This window comes from Echinops telfairi, unplaced genomic scaffold, assembly GCF_000313985.2.
Source record: "Echinops telfairi isolate 266 unplaced genomic scaffold, ASM31398v2 ScPeMD7_7469;HRSCAF=8507_1, whole genome shotgun sequence".
NCBI lineage: Eukaryota > Metazoa > Chordata > Mammalia > Afrosoricida > Tenrecidae > Echinops > Echinops telfairi.
In genome coordinates, this window is record NW_022111373.1 from 14256496 (window position 1) to 14271867 (window position 15372).

General features: G+C 44.3%; 1 protein-coding gene across 1 annotated transcript in view; it reads left to right on the forward strand.

Moving 5' to 3' along the window:
* The first annotated feature begins 221 nt into the window (after positions 1–221).
* The window catches only part of MARCHF3 (membrane associated ring-CH-type finger 3), a 189507-nt gene continuing 174356 nt past the window's right edge, over positions 222–15372 (forward strand). The window contains exon 1 of the mRNA XM_045285136.1: positions 222–398. The gene's annotated coding sequence lies outside the window, so the exon portion shown is untranslated. The remainder of the gene's footprint in view (positions 399–15372) is intronic.

A 15372-nucleotide genomic window follows, 5' to 3' on the forward strand; every position in this document is an offset into this window, starting at 1 on the left:
CAGGCACTCCGGACCGCCGGCGGCCGCCGGGGGGCTCCGGCGCCGCTCTGATTGGCTGCTGTCTCCGCCCGTCACGGGGCGACGGTTGCCCCGCCCCTCAGGGCCGGTCCCCGGGGCTGACTCCGCCCCGCCCGCTGTCCTGCCCCGCCTCCCTCCCGAGCGCTGTCGGCTCGGCGCCGCGTTCCGCCTCATTCGCTGAGCAGGTCCTTGAATTGTCAGGGCGCTCCCGGCGGCTGCTGAGCAAAGGCGGCCACCGGGTTCGCCGCGATCCTTTGGAGGTGCTGCCTGAACCAATGTGCCTGGGTCCGCTGGGGCGAGAGCAGCCGCCAAATCGGGGCAACTTAGGGCTCAGGACCCGGAGCAGGGACGTCGGTTTGAGATCGGGACTCGGCGAGGAGGTGAGTGGCGGAGCGGAGGGCGAGCGGCTCCTCTGGGCGGCCGCTGTTGGGCGATCGGCGAGCGGGAGGACGGGACGCGTCCGGGCGCGCGCCTCTCGGTCCGTCGGAGCGCGGCTGCCGCGGGGAGGTCAGGGCTGGGCGCGATGGACTCGGTGCCCAAATCCCCGCTGCCGAACTTCTTGTTTCCAAAGCACCCCAACTCGGCGCGGGACGCCGCTCTGCGAGCTCTGGAACTTGGCGTGCTGTGATTACCAGCTGTAGGTGGGGCCGGGGACGCGTCCCCTGCGCTTCTGCGGCAGCGACGCGGCTCGGGGAGGGTGCTGGGGGTGCGCCTGGTGCAGTTCCTCGATGGCGTGCGGACGGTTCCCGAGCCTCAGCCCGTGCTGGAGCAGAGGCGGTGACCTGGCGTCCGGGTCCGAATCCGTGGGGGCCGCGCGAGCGAGCGAGCGAGCGAAGGAGCGCTCCTCCGGTTCTCAGGGGGTCCTCCGAGCCCTTAGAACTTAGGGCATCGGCTGGGCACTGTCGCATTGGTCAGGAGGGACATTAAACTTTGTAAAGTAATTTCTTTCTATTAACACTTGAATCTGCCTCGCTCCGGAGGTGCTCGGACCCCCACAGCCACCCCCAAGATGTGTCTGTCAGAGGGACTTGGTTAAGGCCAAGGAGAATCTAGCTGTCCCGGAAAAATCCAAGACGTGCCTGGGAAAGGGACCTCCAGGAGGGTAGATCGGCGTTTATTTAAGCACCTGTGTGCTGAAGTGATGAAGTTGTGACAGGAACTGACAGGGGATTCAAGGTTAAACCTGACACTTCGGTTAGGGCTTTGGACAGATTTTTTTTCTCCCCTTAAAGGTGAAGGGGGTAAAAGCCTCGTTTTGCTGTATTACATGGGGGTTGGGGATGTGGCAATTACATACAGGTAGTTTATATTATTTTTGAACTAAATGTAATTCAATTTTACAATTTTCTTGTAATTCATAATTGACATGAATGAGTGCTTATTGGGAGTATTAGATGGAGACCTGGGTGCAGGAATTGGAATGGTTTTAATCTTTGAAACCATGAAAACATTGAGTTACATAGTTATTTATGTGTATGTGAACACACATATACATCTGTACATATGGGTATCTATATATACATATACTTATGTATACTTATATTTGATAGGTTGAATGACTTAGAAGGATATAAAGGGGAAACAGCCTTGAGCTTCCCATGAGTCCTGGAGATGGATCCTCCTTCAAGCTGGTGGGGGGGGGTAGGGAATGATGAGAGACAGCAAGAGTGTGTGTGTGTAAGTGTGTAAGCAATCATGTCTAGATCTGCCTGGTCTGTCTGGGTCAGTGTATGTCCATGAACTTTACGAGCTTTCCGTTCAATACCATTCGGTGTTGATTCCTTGTTCCTAGTTTACAGCCCAGCAGCTGCCAGCTGGCCCATCTGTTAAAACATAGCATGTACACTTCAGTCAGCACTGAGGTGGAGCATGGGTAGGGGGCAACTCTCAGCAGAAACAATATACTGCAAACAAAGGCTAGTTTCAGGTTAGTTCTTTCTTCAAATTGGGTTTGAACTTGTGATTTTTGGTACGGGAGGAGAGGGGAGTGCTGTCTCTTCAGAAATACCAAGCTGCATTTTGTGAAATAATTGTAGTCACACTTTTAAGAGTGAGGACTGTACAGGAAGCAGAGCAAGAAATATTCTCCCGGAGAAGAAATGTGGTGCCTGTCCCATAGTATACTGCTTTGCAGTAGCGTGTATATCAGACACTGTTATCTTTTGCTTCTTAAGAGAATGCATTACGACAGATTTACTTTTCTCCCAAAACAAATAAACAAACAAACCCCAACCCCAAACCAAACCTTTAATAGAAGGACAGAGCTTGATTGCAGAGGTTAATTTAATTTACTAGGAATTTATAACTTGTTTTTAGGAATTTATAACTTGGATATAAATTTATATTGCAGCCTAATCACTGGTTGCAGTGGTTCAGAGTATATAGTTTTAAAAAAACAATAAAAAATCTTTATCACAAAAGTTTTATGACTAAAAGAGCATATGAGGAGTATAACGACTTCATAAGTTCCTGCACCCAAGTGACTGGTACTTTAAAACATTATAAATTCCTTTAGTACCATAATTATTTGGGGTGACCAAATAAATACAGTATTTTTCAGACATGCAGTTGATCGTTTCCCCAGTCATTTTATAATTGCCTTTTAGTAACAGTATTCATTATATTGCTTGTGGGCAGAATAAATGGATGGTGTTTAAGAACTCTGTATTGGTTTTCTTTTTATGGTATTAAAGCATTTGGGGGGAAATACACCAAGCCTTTGTAATCTTTGAGTGTCTTTAATTTCTGAAGAGCTGTGTAGATGCAATGATGCTCAAACCTTACTGTAACTATCAGAATCAATTGGGTTGCTCCTTAGAATTCAGTTCTTGGACTGTTTTCCAGTCCCAAGGATTGAAATTCGGTAGTCTGGAGTTGGACCTGTGAACCTGCAATTTTATTTTAACAAGAACTCTCAGGTGATTCTGCTGCCAGGAGTCCCTCACCATAGTCAGAGAAACCCTGAATGAGGCTTAGAAGATAAAAGAATTGGAGTCCGTGAGTTAATGTTCAGAAATGTCCAGGTTATGTGAGTTCTTGTGAATTCTATAGATACCGTCTTAAGTCACTCTGTCCTTAGCAAGGGGCATCTTTTAGCCTGAGTTTGAATGTGTTTTGGGATCCTCAACTGCTCTTATTTTAGGTTGACCCCAATTCCAAGAAAGTCTGCCTGGGGAGGCAAGGTAATTCACAACCCTAGTCTTAGCCCCCCTATCTCCCTCTCCTAGGCCAATGATTTTCTGGGGTGCTTTGGGATGACTTGTAGCCCTACCACATAGTGCTGGGGATTGCTTCTTGGAGGATAGAAGGACCGGCGTCCCATGTTGTGGTTAGGCATTGGGGAGTCAACTGTGACCCATAGCAACTCGAGGAACCTCCTATGAATGAAACACTGCTCCAGCCTCAACCACTGGTGTTTATGCTTGAGTCCAGTTCTGCGGCTGTTTTAGTCCTTGTTGTTAGATGCCATTGGGTTGATAATGACTCATAGCAACTGTTGATCCTGAGTCATAGTAACCTTATACACAACAGAAGGAAACATCGTCCCATCTTTTCTCTTGCAAAGTTGTTCCCAGCTTGGGGGCTTGTACCAACACCTTATTCTGGTTTCCAAGACTATAAATCTCCGTGGAAGCAGATAGCCTCATTTTTCTTCTCTGGAGTGGCTGGTAGACTTGAGCTGCTAACCTTGCAGTTAGCAGTCCAAAGCTTAGATCCAGGGTCTCCTTAGAGAACTGTAGCTGGCCTGCCTCCCCTGGACATCCACCCAGAGACCCAAACACTCTCAGTTTCTGAAAGTCACCTTAGTAGTATTTTGAGCTGCCCCGTTAATTGGGTAGATACATTTTTCAGCATCACAGAAATGTATTGAGAATTGATTGCCACCTCTCTATTCACTGAAGTCAGTGTGAATTTTGAAGGATTAATTATTGCAAGATAATTTTAAAAAATTTATAGTTTGATGATCGCGCGTGGGTTCTAACCTCCCATTTTAAATACTGGCATAATTCTTTAAGATTTCTAGGCAAGGTTACAAGAGAGGATCTATCAGACGTTGTTGCCCTTCCCTCTTTCAACCATGCAATGCCTAAGAAACCAAATGTCTTCTTCTCAGAGGTCACAAATACCTGGAATATTTACTTCCTGTTGGCAAAAGGACATGAATGGGCCAAGGTACTGAACTTGGCTTTTTCCAGATCACTGGGTCATCACTGAGAGTTTTACAGAGCAATCTCTCGTTTAAGAACCCCGTGGCACCTATGTTTATAGGTTGCTTATCTTAACAATCCTTTGAGTACAATGATTCCCCTCCCCCGCCCCCTTGTTTTATTACAGATGAGCACACAGCTGCCACCAAAGGATAATATTATTTAGATCCTGTCTTTCATATTCAAAGATGACCCCAATAACTGGGAGGTCATCCTTGATTTTTGAATTGTTTTTGTTTAGCGTTGTGAGATGATAGGGTATGCCTAGTCATTCATATCATCTGCAGATTTTATTTGTTGTGTGATCTGTTTCTTCCAAAAAAATTTTAAATATTGAATGTGACCTTGGAGTCATTTTCTTTGCGTGAAGTTAACTACTGTGTAGGATAATAGGCTCGATGATCCTGACTTTACTCAGCCAACCTTGACCCGGAGAAGCAAATAATTTTCTACAGGTCACAGAGCACCAGTGCTGAAGACTACGCATAGAATTCCTTGGACCTGTGTTTTAGACCTGTGCTGTTTGCCTGTTGAAGCATGTTATGCTGCTACTTATTTTACTGTGGTGGAAGACAGTGCTTAAGTTTCATCTGTCTGCCCAGCCTCTCCATTATACATGGACTTAGAAAAATTTAAGTGCATAAAGTATATCACAGCCCCTGATCAATGGGACCAAATTCTGCAGTAGGATACTGCTTTTCTTGAAACTGGGCAAAAGTCATTATGAGCTTCTAAGCAGCAATTGGTACTTTATTTGGGGTGGGGTGGGGTGGGGTGCATGGCATGCTTTCAGCATCCAACTTTCATTTGAAATATTCCTATCAATTTTTTGACGTGTCTTTTTTTTAACCTTTACCCTCCACCCCCATGGCCAAATCCATTTATGTATGTATATGTTTAGGCATATGTCTATATGATTGAAATGTGATTTAAGTATATCTGTCTACTTAAATTTTAGTATATCTATATACATTTCAAGTTAATCTACCTTCTTAAGGTCTCCTAATTCATTTACTACTTCTCCCCCACAATGACCCCCAAGCTCTTACCTTTATTTTAGTTTGGGGGATCTAGTAACACCCTCTGAGCTGGAGAGACAGTCATTGAGCTATAGAAGTTGTACTCTAGCTTAAGCTTTGTGCTTTTCACGAGGTTACCAAGAAGCAAACAGGAAAAATCGGATACTAGTAAAGTCATGTTGATATGTGTGTCATATTAGATATCCCCAGCTTAGAGTTTCAGTGGGACATTTAAGATCCAGATGAATGAAGTGGCAGATGCACCCCTCTGTGACCCCACAGACACTCCTCTGATACAAGCTGAAGACTAACAGAAGACAGCGTCCTGGGTTGCAGAAGAAAAACAAATGTTAAGCTCTGAGACAAGAGCTGGGCAAAAGGCGAATGGTCAGGGGTGGGGGTGGGCTGTGGAGAGCCGTGGAAAGAAGTACCTCCAATAAACTGTCAGACCGGGTGGTAAGAAATTTATAGAGGTGCTGATGGTTTGGGGTTTCTTGGGGGCCTTGATTCTGTTTTATATTGTCTTCACAACCTGCTCTCCCGGCTTGCTTTAAATAATTCATTATAGCAGCAGGCCTTCCTCTGGTTAGTTTCTGTTTTATAACTTTTCCTTCTCATCTCCGGGTCTAATCAGAAGCATATATAATAGTGCGGCTGCTGTAGAGTACTTAGAAAAATCGTGATCAATATTACCACATTAGAAACCCACGGCTGTTCTCTTCTATTTTGCAGTGTTTTCTTCCCTGTTATATTAACTTCATATCTGTGTTTTAAACAATATTTTATTAATCTTTGCACAATGAGACTTCTGGGCTTGTTCTTCTTGGCTGGACCTATCTTTTGAGTAATCCATCAGCAGGCCACCATTGATCTAATGATGTATTTATTGCTCACTATTGCAGCACTGGCAAGAAACCCAGTATGGTTCTAAAAATTTGATTAAAAAGAAATCAAGTTTTTGCAAGACGTAGCCATCCAATTATGTTAGGATCTGCCAAGGAGATTTTATGCTAAAAGATACACACATATTTCAAGTGAGTAAAATGTGCTCTTTTCAAAGGCTTTTAGCACTTTTTGCTATGGGATAAACAGAACAAGAACATGTCTTCTTCAATTATGAGTACACCCCTCTCCACCAAAGGTAGAGTATCATCTTGGTGTTTTGTTTTGTTTTGTTTTTTTAACAAAAAAGAAAAGCTTGTAGTTAGATCAAGGACTGTTTGTTGGCCTTTAGGAGTGTTTTCTGGTTGAGTCTGATGGGATGCCATGCCCTGGCCCCAAAGTCTATTTTTGGTATCCCCTGGGGACTTTGTTGCTCTGTTCCCCTTGCTGTTCTGTTGCACGCCCTTAGTGTTTTGCCTTGGTGTGGTGGGATCAGATCGGGCGCAATTCCCACACTGTGTCTCTAGTGCTGTCCCCAGTAGGGCTATGAGTCAGTGAGGGATGTCGTGTCTCATAGTGGAGCCGGCTATATGGTCTTCTCTGTGGATTGGCTGTTCTGAGTGGGAATATTGTCCTCAAGGCTTGGTGGGCCAGGATGTGCTCCACTCTCTCTTCCTCCCCATTCATTTGCTCCCATGTGCTCTGATCAGACATGTCCCTCTCCCTGAGCTGCAGCTTCAGTGCTATCCTCTGAAGTAAATTATTCTGGGGGGAGGGACAGCTAACATCTTGGTGTTTTTTTATTGTATGCCAGCACATGAAAATGGATAGACTTATCCTTTTCTTTGACAATTTAAAAAAAACTGCTGCAAGGACGAGTTCCCAGTCCTTCAAGGCTCTTCCATGTAATCATTATAAATCAAGAAGAGCTGAAATTAATAAACATTCGCTGAGTATCTACTATGAGTAGCACCTTTCCTCTGCTTAGCCCACTCAAGACTCAGTTCAAACATTCACACATAGGGGAAAGTTTGTTGGTCTTCTGCCAACTGAACTCGTGCTTATCTCCTGTTCTGTAATCTCCCTTCTCCAGACTGGGTGCCCCTTAAGGGCCCACCTTTCATCTTGAGTAGCTTCTCACGAAATAGTTTCTAGGTGCAGCAGTGTGTACAAAGAATTTCAAGTGAATATGGCAAGGCCACAAGAGGAATATGCACAAAGATATTTCCCCAAAAAGCCAATGGTAACGATCACCTGAATCTTTGGGCTGTAATGTCAATTTTAACACCAGTCTCATTCCTTCATATAACTCTCCATTCCTGCTCCCTCCATCTTCAAAGCCCCTCAGCTTCATTGTTCCTTTTTCACTACCGCACCTCCTTCTCATTACCTCCCTGTTGTGTCTTTTTCAAAGATGTCTCTAACTCCCATCCTAGCCCAGGCCATCTCTCCTGGTTCCGTTTTCACTGTCATACCCCTGCTCATATCACGGAAAGACAGCTGACTCATGGGGACAGCCTTACACTCCTGTCTTTCAAGAGCCTTCTGCCCTTCAATAAAGATAGCGAGCTAGCTTTGACCGTAGGACATCGTGGCATCTTTCAGGAGCAGGATGGTACTGGCTTAGAGGTTGTTGATGCTCAAAGCTAGTATAATGAGGAAGCATGGCTTTTGTTGAGGGAAGCTCTGTAATTGCTTACTTCTATGCTTTAAATAATTACAACAGATCATCTTTATTTCAGAGATTTAATTTTTATCATTTTTCCATTTATAAATCTTTTTTTGGGGGGTGGGTTTGGAGGCTTCCCTTACATGATCACTTTATCCGAGCGATGACTTTGGTAGTCCTGGGAGCCAATGCTGGGGTTTTGTAGAGACATGTGCCCAGGAGAAGTTTATGGATCTGCTGGGTTAAGTATTACTTCCTGAAGTAAGGACCATTGTTGTTGGTGTTGGTAGGTGCCGTTGGTTGATTCCGACTCATAGCGACCCAATGCACAGCACCATGAAATCCTGGTTCTGGGCCTTCCTCAAATTTGTTTTGATGTCAGATATTATAGGGTTCAAGAGATCAAGGCACCTGATGGTTCCGCCTTATCTAGAAGATTGAGCCTCACTTCCCAGAGGTACTTCTCATATCAGCCCCGAAAATATCATTAGGAAATTGAGTTGTTCACGTAGAAAGAAAATGTTTTGAAAATGATGATGGCAACATATGTACAAATGTGCTTGACACAGTGGATAGATGGATGGATTGTGATAAGAGCTGTAAGAGTCCCCAATAAAATGGTTAATAAAATAAAATCAAAGTAAAAAATCAATGAAATTCAAAGGATGGGGAAAAAAAATTTTTTTAAATAAAGAGAATTGCGCTGTTGCGATTGTTAGGGGTCCTGCAGGTGATTCTGACTTGCGGCGACCCGGGCGCAGCAGGGCGGAGCATGGCTCACTGCCGCACCATCTGCACAGTGTGGTGGAGCCCATCGGTGCACTCACTGTCTTTCCATCTTGTTGAGGGTCTTCCTCCTTTCACTGCCCCTCCACCAAGCATGACGTCCTTCTTCAGGGACTGGTCTCTCCTGACAACAGGTCCAAAGTATGAGAGAACACATTTCGTCAACCTTACTTCCTAGGAGCATTCTTGCTGTATTTCTTGTAAGACAGATTTTTTTGTTGTTCTTTTGTCAATTCATGCTACTTTCACTATTCTTCACCAGTGCTATAATTCAAATACATCAATTCTTCTTTGGTCTTCCTTATCCAATGTCCAACTTTCACATGCATCTGAGGTGAGTGAAAATACCATGGCTTGGGGCACTTGCCATGCACCTTAGTCCTCAAAGCAACATCCTTGATTTCAACACTTTAAAGAGGGCTTGTACAGTAGATTTCCTGAATGTAAGATAGCAGTTGAGGGGGGAGCGGGGAGGGAGGGGGAAAATGAGGACCTAATGTCGGGGGTTTAAGTGGAGAGAAAATGTTTTGAGAATGATATACAAATGCGCTTTACACAATTGATGTGTGTATGGATTGCGATAACAGTTGTATGAGCCCCTAATAAAATGTTTTAAAAAAGAGAGAGATAGCAGTTGATTTCTTGATTGCTTCTTTCATGAGCCTCGGTTGTGGATCCAAACAAGACAAAATCTTTGACAATTTCAATCTTTTCTCCGCCTATCACTCTGTTACCTAGTGGTCCAGTTGGGAGGCTTTTGATCGTTACATTGAGTTGCAATCCACATTGAGGGCTGCAATCCTTGAGCTTCATCAGCAAATGCTTCAATTCCTCCTTGAAACAAGGTTGTCTTCTGCATATCACAGGTTGTTAAGAACCCTTCCTCCAATCATAATGCTGTGTTCTGCTTCATCTAGTCTAGTTTCTCTGGTTATTTGCTCAGCATACAAAATTGAATAAGTACAGTGAGAGGATACAACCCTGATGCACACCTTTCTTCATTTTAAAACATGCAATATTTCTTTGTTCTGTACCCACAACTGCCTATTGTTCTCTATACAGGTTCTGTATGAACAGAATTGCTGTAAGTGTTCTGGAATTCCATTTCTTCTCAAGGCTATTCATAGTTTGTTATGGTCTACATAGTCTAATGTCTTTGCATTGTCAATAAAACAGAAATATAGGCCCTGACATTTGGTATTCTCGCTTTGAGCTAAGATCCATCTGACATCAGCAATGTTGCACTTCCTCTTGTGAATCTTGTCTCAACTGCTGGCAGCTCCCTGTCAATGTACTGCTGAAACCATTGTTGAGTGATCTTCAGCAAAATTTTACTGTGAAATTTGGAAGCCAGCTCCCCGACCAATTACTGGAAGAGATCCATATTTGTACCCATTCTAAAGACAGGTGACCCACCAAAAGAAACCTGAGTGACTACGTTTGAAGCGCAGTTTGCTGTCCAAAGCAATGGTGAAGATGACGTACCCTAGATTAGGTTATGAACTCAAGCAGTGGTTTCTTTTGAACTGGAAATCTGGAGCCCCTGCCCCTGGTAGTCCAGGGCTTCTGCTTCCAGGTTTGGATTGGGGCTTTGGAGGGCTGGAGGGAGGCTCCTGGCCAGCGTGTCTGAGCACAGGTCTGGAGGACAGCTCGGCGGCTTCCCTTCCCTACAACTAGTGAGGGTTTTGTCTTCCCATGGGGCTTTGCTCTGGCATCTTCTCAAATCTGAATATCAGTGTCCTTAGTCATGAATCTTTTCGTTCTTAAACTTTGCAAAGATGTTACACAAAGAGGTTTTCACAGTCAGAACAGTTGTATTTCTTATCTTTTCAGTTTCCTTAATTTCACCATCTTCATTTTCTCCTCACCCTCGATAATGTTATCCTTCCTTTAATGTTCCCTTTCCCTTCTTTGCAGATAAGGGTTCTAGTTTATAAAGCCTCTGTCATAACCAGTGCTACCATTCATCTTTTCCCCGCGGAAGTAACTGCATTTTTTTTAACCATTCCTAGAAGACTTTTTAAAAACATCCCAGTGTTTCGGATGCTAGGAAAAGGTGACAGCGAGTCTTCTAGGATATCACATGCACTGCAGGACTGCTAGCAACAGACTTATTCATTACAACCCGGGGACGAAGCATCTGACAAACCCTGAACAGCCGTAGTGGAAAGAAGGGCAGGCTGTTCGGAGGTCCTTAGTAGCAGGACCTATGTGGGTTTAAATGCGTCTTTCGCTGATGAATTCTTACCTGGTTCTAAGCTGCCATGACCTGTTTTTCTTTTAAGGTTGGCATATTGCTCGTAGGGAACATCAGTACTGGTCATTCCTCTCTGTCTTACCCTCTTTGAATATTGACAGCGATCTTCAGCTCCATCCCTTCCATTATTTTACAGTTTTTTGTTGTTTCAGGTTGTTTTTCTAGATTTGCCTGATTAAATCGTGTTGTTTCTAAGTCTTCAGATATGTTGCTGCCCCTTCGCTGCCCCTGGCAACACCTCATGGACACCATTTTCACATTGAAAGGATTTCCATTTTCGCTGCAGATTAGCAAGGAAGACATTAAGTGGCGTCCCGATGGTGACCCTCCAAAGAGCAAAGGCGCCATTTACTACTCTGTTTTAATTATGGTCTCTTAGCAAATCTTCACGAGTTATAATGTTCACCCTGCTTTTCCAAGTAATGTTTCTCAAATGCTGTACAAAATGGTGAGGTCTCTGTGTGTTACATTTTCTGCCCTCCAGTCTGTGCTAGCTTTATAATTTCATAATTTTTGGTTAAGAAGAAATGCTTATTAGACTAGAACGGTTCATTTGGTTGCAAGCCATCCTGCTTTTTGCTTATTTGCTTGTCTTTTACTTCATTCCCACCTCCACAATTGACTCCCCAGCAGGAATCCCCACTCCAAACCTCGCCCCAGTCAGCTCGCATCGTGCTTCCAGTGTTAGATGGATATTGTATTTGCCCAGGCCCTGGCATTTAAAAACTTAAGAGTAACCTACATAGCTGAAAGAGTAACCAGTGTCTCTCGATTGTCAACGTTATCCCCCTTCTGTGTCAGCTACAATCACAATATTACACTTTCTTTCCCTTACCCCTCGGGCCCAGTGGATTGTGAACCAGCTTCTGCTTCCGTAACATCTGGTCTGTCTCTGGAATCGGTGGTAGTTCAGTGTTGGGGATAATTTATTGAAACTCCCGCTTTGGGGTAAAGGCTTAGACGTAGGAGCCGTCTGAAACAAAAGACCAATGAAAGTTGTCTTTCAGTTAGGTCTTGGGGAACATCCCAGGCCCGAGAGACACGAGCGTTTTCAAGCAGGTCGGGACAGCCACACACAGTGAGGCCTTTTGGTACGATGTACTTATGCCACACAGCTGCCTGGTGGCACAGTGGTTAAGCGCTTGGCTGCCGACCCTAGGGTTTGCAATTCCAATTCTCCCAGCAGCTCCAGTCAGGATCACAGCCTAGGACAGTCAGCCGGGCGGTTCTGCTCTGGCACAGAGGGCTGCTAGCACTTGGAATTGACTCAGTGGCACACAGGTACAACAGCCCCCATGCCAAAAGGAACCCCCATGGCACAGCAGTGAAGCACTTGTCTGCTACGGGAAAGGTTGTCGGTGACCCTTCCCAGCGGTGGCTTCACGGGAGAAAGACCGGTGAGATGCTCCTGTAAAGACTGTAGCCTAGAAAATTGCCTGGGGCAGTTCTAGGTCACCATTTGCCTAACACCACCACCACCCAGGCCAAAGTACTTCCCAGTTGTAATTTCTAGGTTCTTTTTTCCATGGGGCTTTTCCAGGTCACTTCCCTTGTGTGGCGAATGAAAACGCCTTCTTGGAGTCCTCCATGGAAGAGTCAGAAACCCTAATTCCTGTCTTAGACCTTCCTAGAGAAAAGCTGTGGCCTTTCCACACGGAAATGTGCAAGTGGGACTAATAGGACACATCTGCTGCAAGCCCGCTCACTACACGCAACAAGTGCCATTACCTCCAATTGACAGAAACCGTCGTCGAGGGTGAGAACTCGGGCTGGTGGCACAGGACATCAACAAGGATACAAATGTCTCCCATCTTTCTGCCACCATTGTCTTCAGGGACCACTTCCTGCTCAGATAGGCTTCTGACGTCATTAAAAGATGGTGGCAGCAGTTCAGATGTCACTGAAGTCACAGCCGTATTTATTCCACAGAAAAGGGATCGTCCTCTCTTTTGGGAGAGCGTGAAGACTAGTCTCAGACCATCTCCCTTCACATCTCAATGGTCAGAACTAGGTCACATGTCTGTGTCTCCACCAATCACTCACCAGGGACTCCCCGTGAGTCTCCGAGGGAGGAGGAGATTGTTAGCAAGAAAGAAGTATGTGGCGGGATGCGGTAACTGGTGAGCAATTGATGTTGGGAAGCAATTGTCAGGGCCTACTACGTTCTATGCCTGTGAAAATAATCATGAAATTCCCTTCTGACTGGTGTGTGGTTCGTAGGTACCACTGAACGACAGCACATTTCTGGAAAGAAAATGGCAAGGCCTCAGGGCACTGAGATAGAAAAGCCATAATGTTGGCTAATTAAAGACAGAGGTGAGCCAAGATCAATATTCATTCTGATTAGAGCCACAATAAACCCTAATGAATTTGAATCTACTAATTTATGTCTATTTGTACTCAATAAATTATATGATTTTTACTGAATAAAATAGACTAAATAATTTGCTTCTCAATAATTCTATATTATTTTATGTTATTTCTCAATAATTATATCTTATTTCTCAATATTTCTATATATATTCTAAATATGATCATCATTTTTCCACTGTAGACCTATTTGAATGTAAATTTTCAAATTAATTATCTTTACATATCGTGGTATCAACAGAAGTGATCATTGTTGATGATTATGACTGGCCATTATTAATTGAGCACTCTTTTATACATCGAGCATCTGAGGAGAGGTGGTCATTTGCCCAGGCCACACAGCGACTCAGTAGCTGAGCTAGGGTTTGGATTCAGGTCCATAGACTGGGTCCCTTCTCTGAACCACGGCTTCCCTTTCACCCAGAAGACAGGCCCAGCCTTGTTCTGGTCTACTGGGCCTCCGACACACGCCCTGCTCATTTCTGTGACCTCATTACTCCCGCTTGTCCTCGCCGGCCTTCCCAGCACACTGGCATCCCTGTCAATTGTCTCGTAAAGCAGTCCCATCCTCACCTCTGACCCTTTGCCTTTGCTGTTACCCCTGCCTGGATCATGAGGATGGCACAGGATGAGGCAAGGTTTCTGTCTGTTATGCATGGGGTGGCTATGAGTCGGAATCCACTTGATGGCACGGGACAACAACTGCTGGAATACACATCTAGGGCATATTGTAAAATCCTCCTAGTTTCGGCCATGGCTTCAGGGGCCCTCTGGGAGTACTACACCTGATATTACTTACTTAGGACTCTCCACCCCACCCCTAAAATTCTTTATCTCCTTCTTCTGTATTTCCTTGATGGTTTTTACCACAATCTTTTGTCATGTATTCGTGTAATTGTTTTTTCTTGTCTCTGCAACTGGTATGTAAGTTCCGTGAGGGCAGAGATTTATGAAAATTATCAGCTGAGTTCATGAAGGGATGACTCTTTGGAAGATTTGATCTCTAAGCATCAATCCATAGTCAATCTGTACTTCCTGCACTGGGCATCATCACTTAGGATGTTGATTGTCACTCAAACTGAGTGACATATTTTTCTCTATAAAAGAAAATGAACAAACCCTGCTTTAACATATATCTCTTTAAGGATAAAATAAGATACCCATATCAAAGTTCTTTTTTTTTTTCAAAGTTCTTTAGGGAAAAGGCACATTGCAGTAGTAGTACTATGTGAGAGTTTTGAGAATGGAGGTTGGTAGAATGGAGAGAAATCTTAGTAATGCTCATAAATTCAGATTTTCTATTGATTACAGTTTAACAATGCCGATTACTTTAATTCAACATAAATCCTTAGGAAAATGAAGCTGTAAATCAATAAGGCTAAATTGGAAATTGGGAGAATTATAATTGCTAGATAATTTGCCGTGGCAAATTTACTTAAACAAAATAAAATTGCTTTCTCTGCTTATATGTGCTTTTTCATTCACACTCACAGCTACTGAAATAATTTATTCTTAGAAATGTGTTCTTAATTATCCTGAGGTAATTATGATGGTACGAGTTGAAAAATAGCTTTATCTCACATACTCATTTGAAAGGGATCGACGAAAACACGAGACCGAGTGCCTTTCTCCAAAGTCGCTCCCTTCTCTGGCTTTCAGTTCAGGACCCTCTCGACTGCCACGTGTGCTTTTGTGCATTTCCTTTCCCTGTCGCTCTGTGAGTTGTTGTGTCCTCTGCTAAGTGTGTCGTGAGGCGTTCTTTTCTGAGGCTTGCAGTTCAGGTGCCAGTGTGACTTAACCATGCAACTAAATAAATCTCATTTCTCCTCTGACAAGACCTTCACACTCCGCCTCCTACCCGCTCATCTTCCCCTGCCTTTCCCAGGTGACCTCAGGCTGCAGCCTCCCGGCACAGTACCTGTCTCTACCCATTTAGGATGTGTTCTGACCTGCTGGTGTTCCCATTGTCTCAAACAAAGCCCAAACAAGCAAACAAAGAACCTGTTGGATTTGCTTACTATGAAACAGACTTCTTCCCAGTTAAAATGCCCGCTTCCCATATGTGAGACAAATCCCTGTTTGGGGGTGAGTAAAATACATGTGTACCTGAGAGCAATTTTTCATCTAGCTCTTCCAGATTGTTTTCATGGTTTGTGTCAGAAG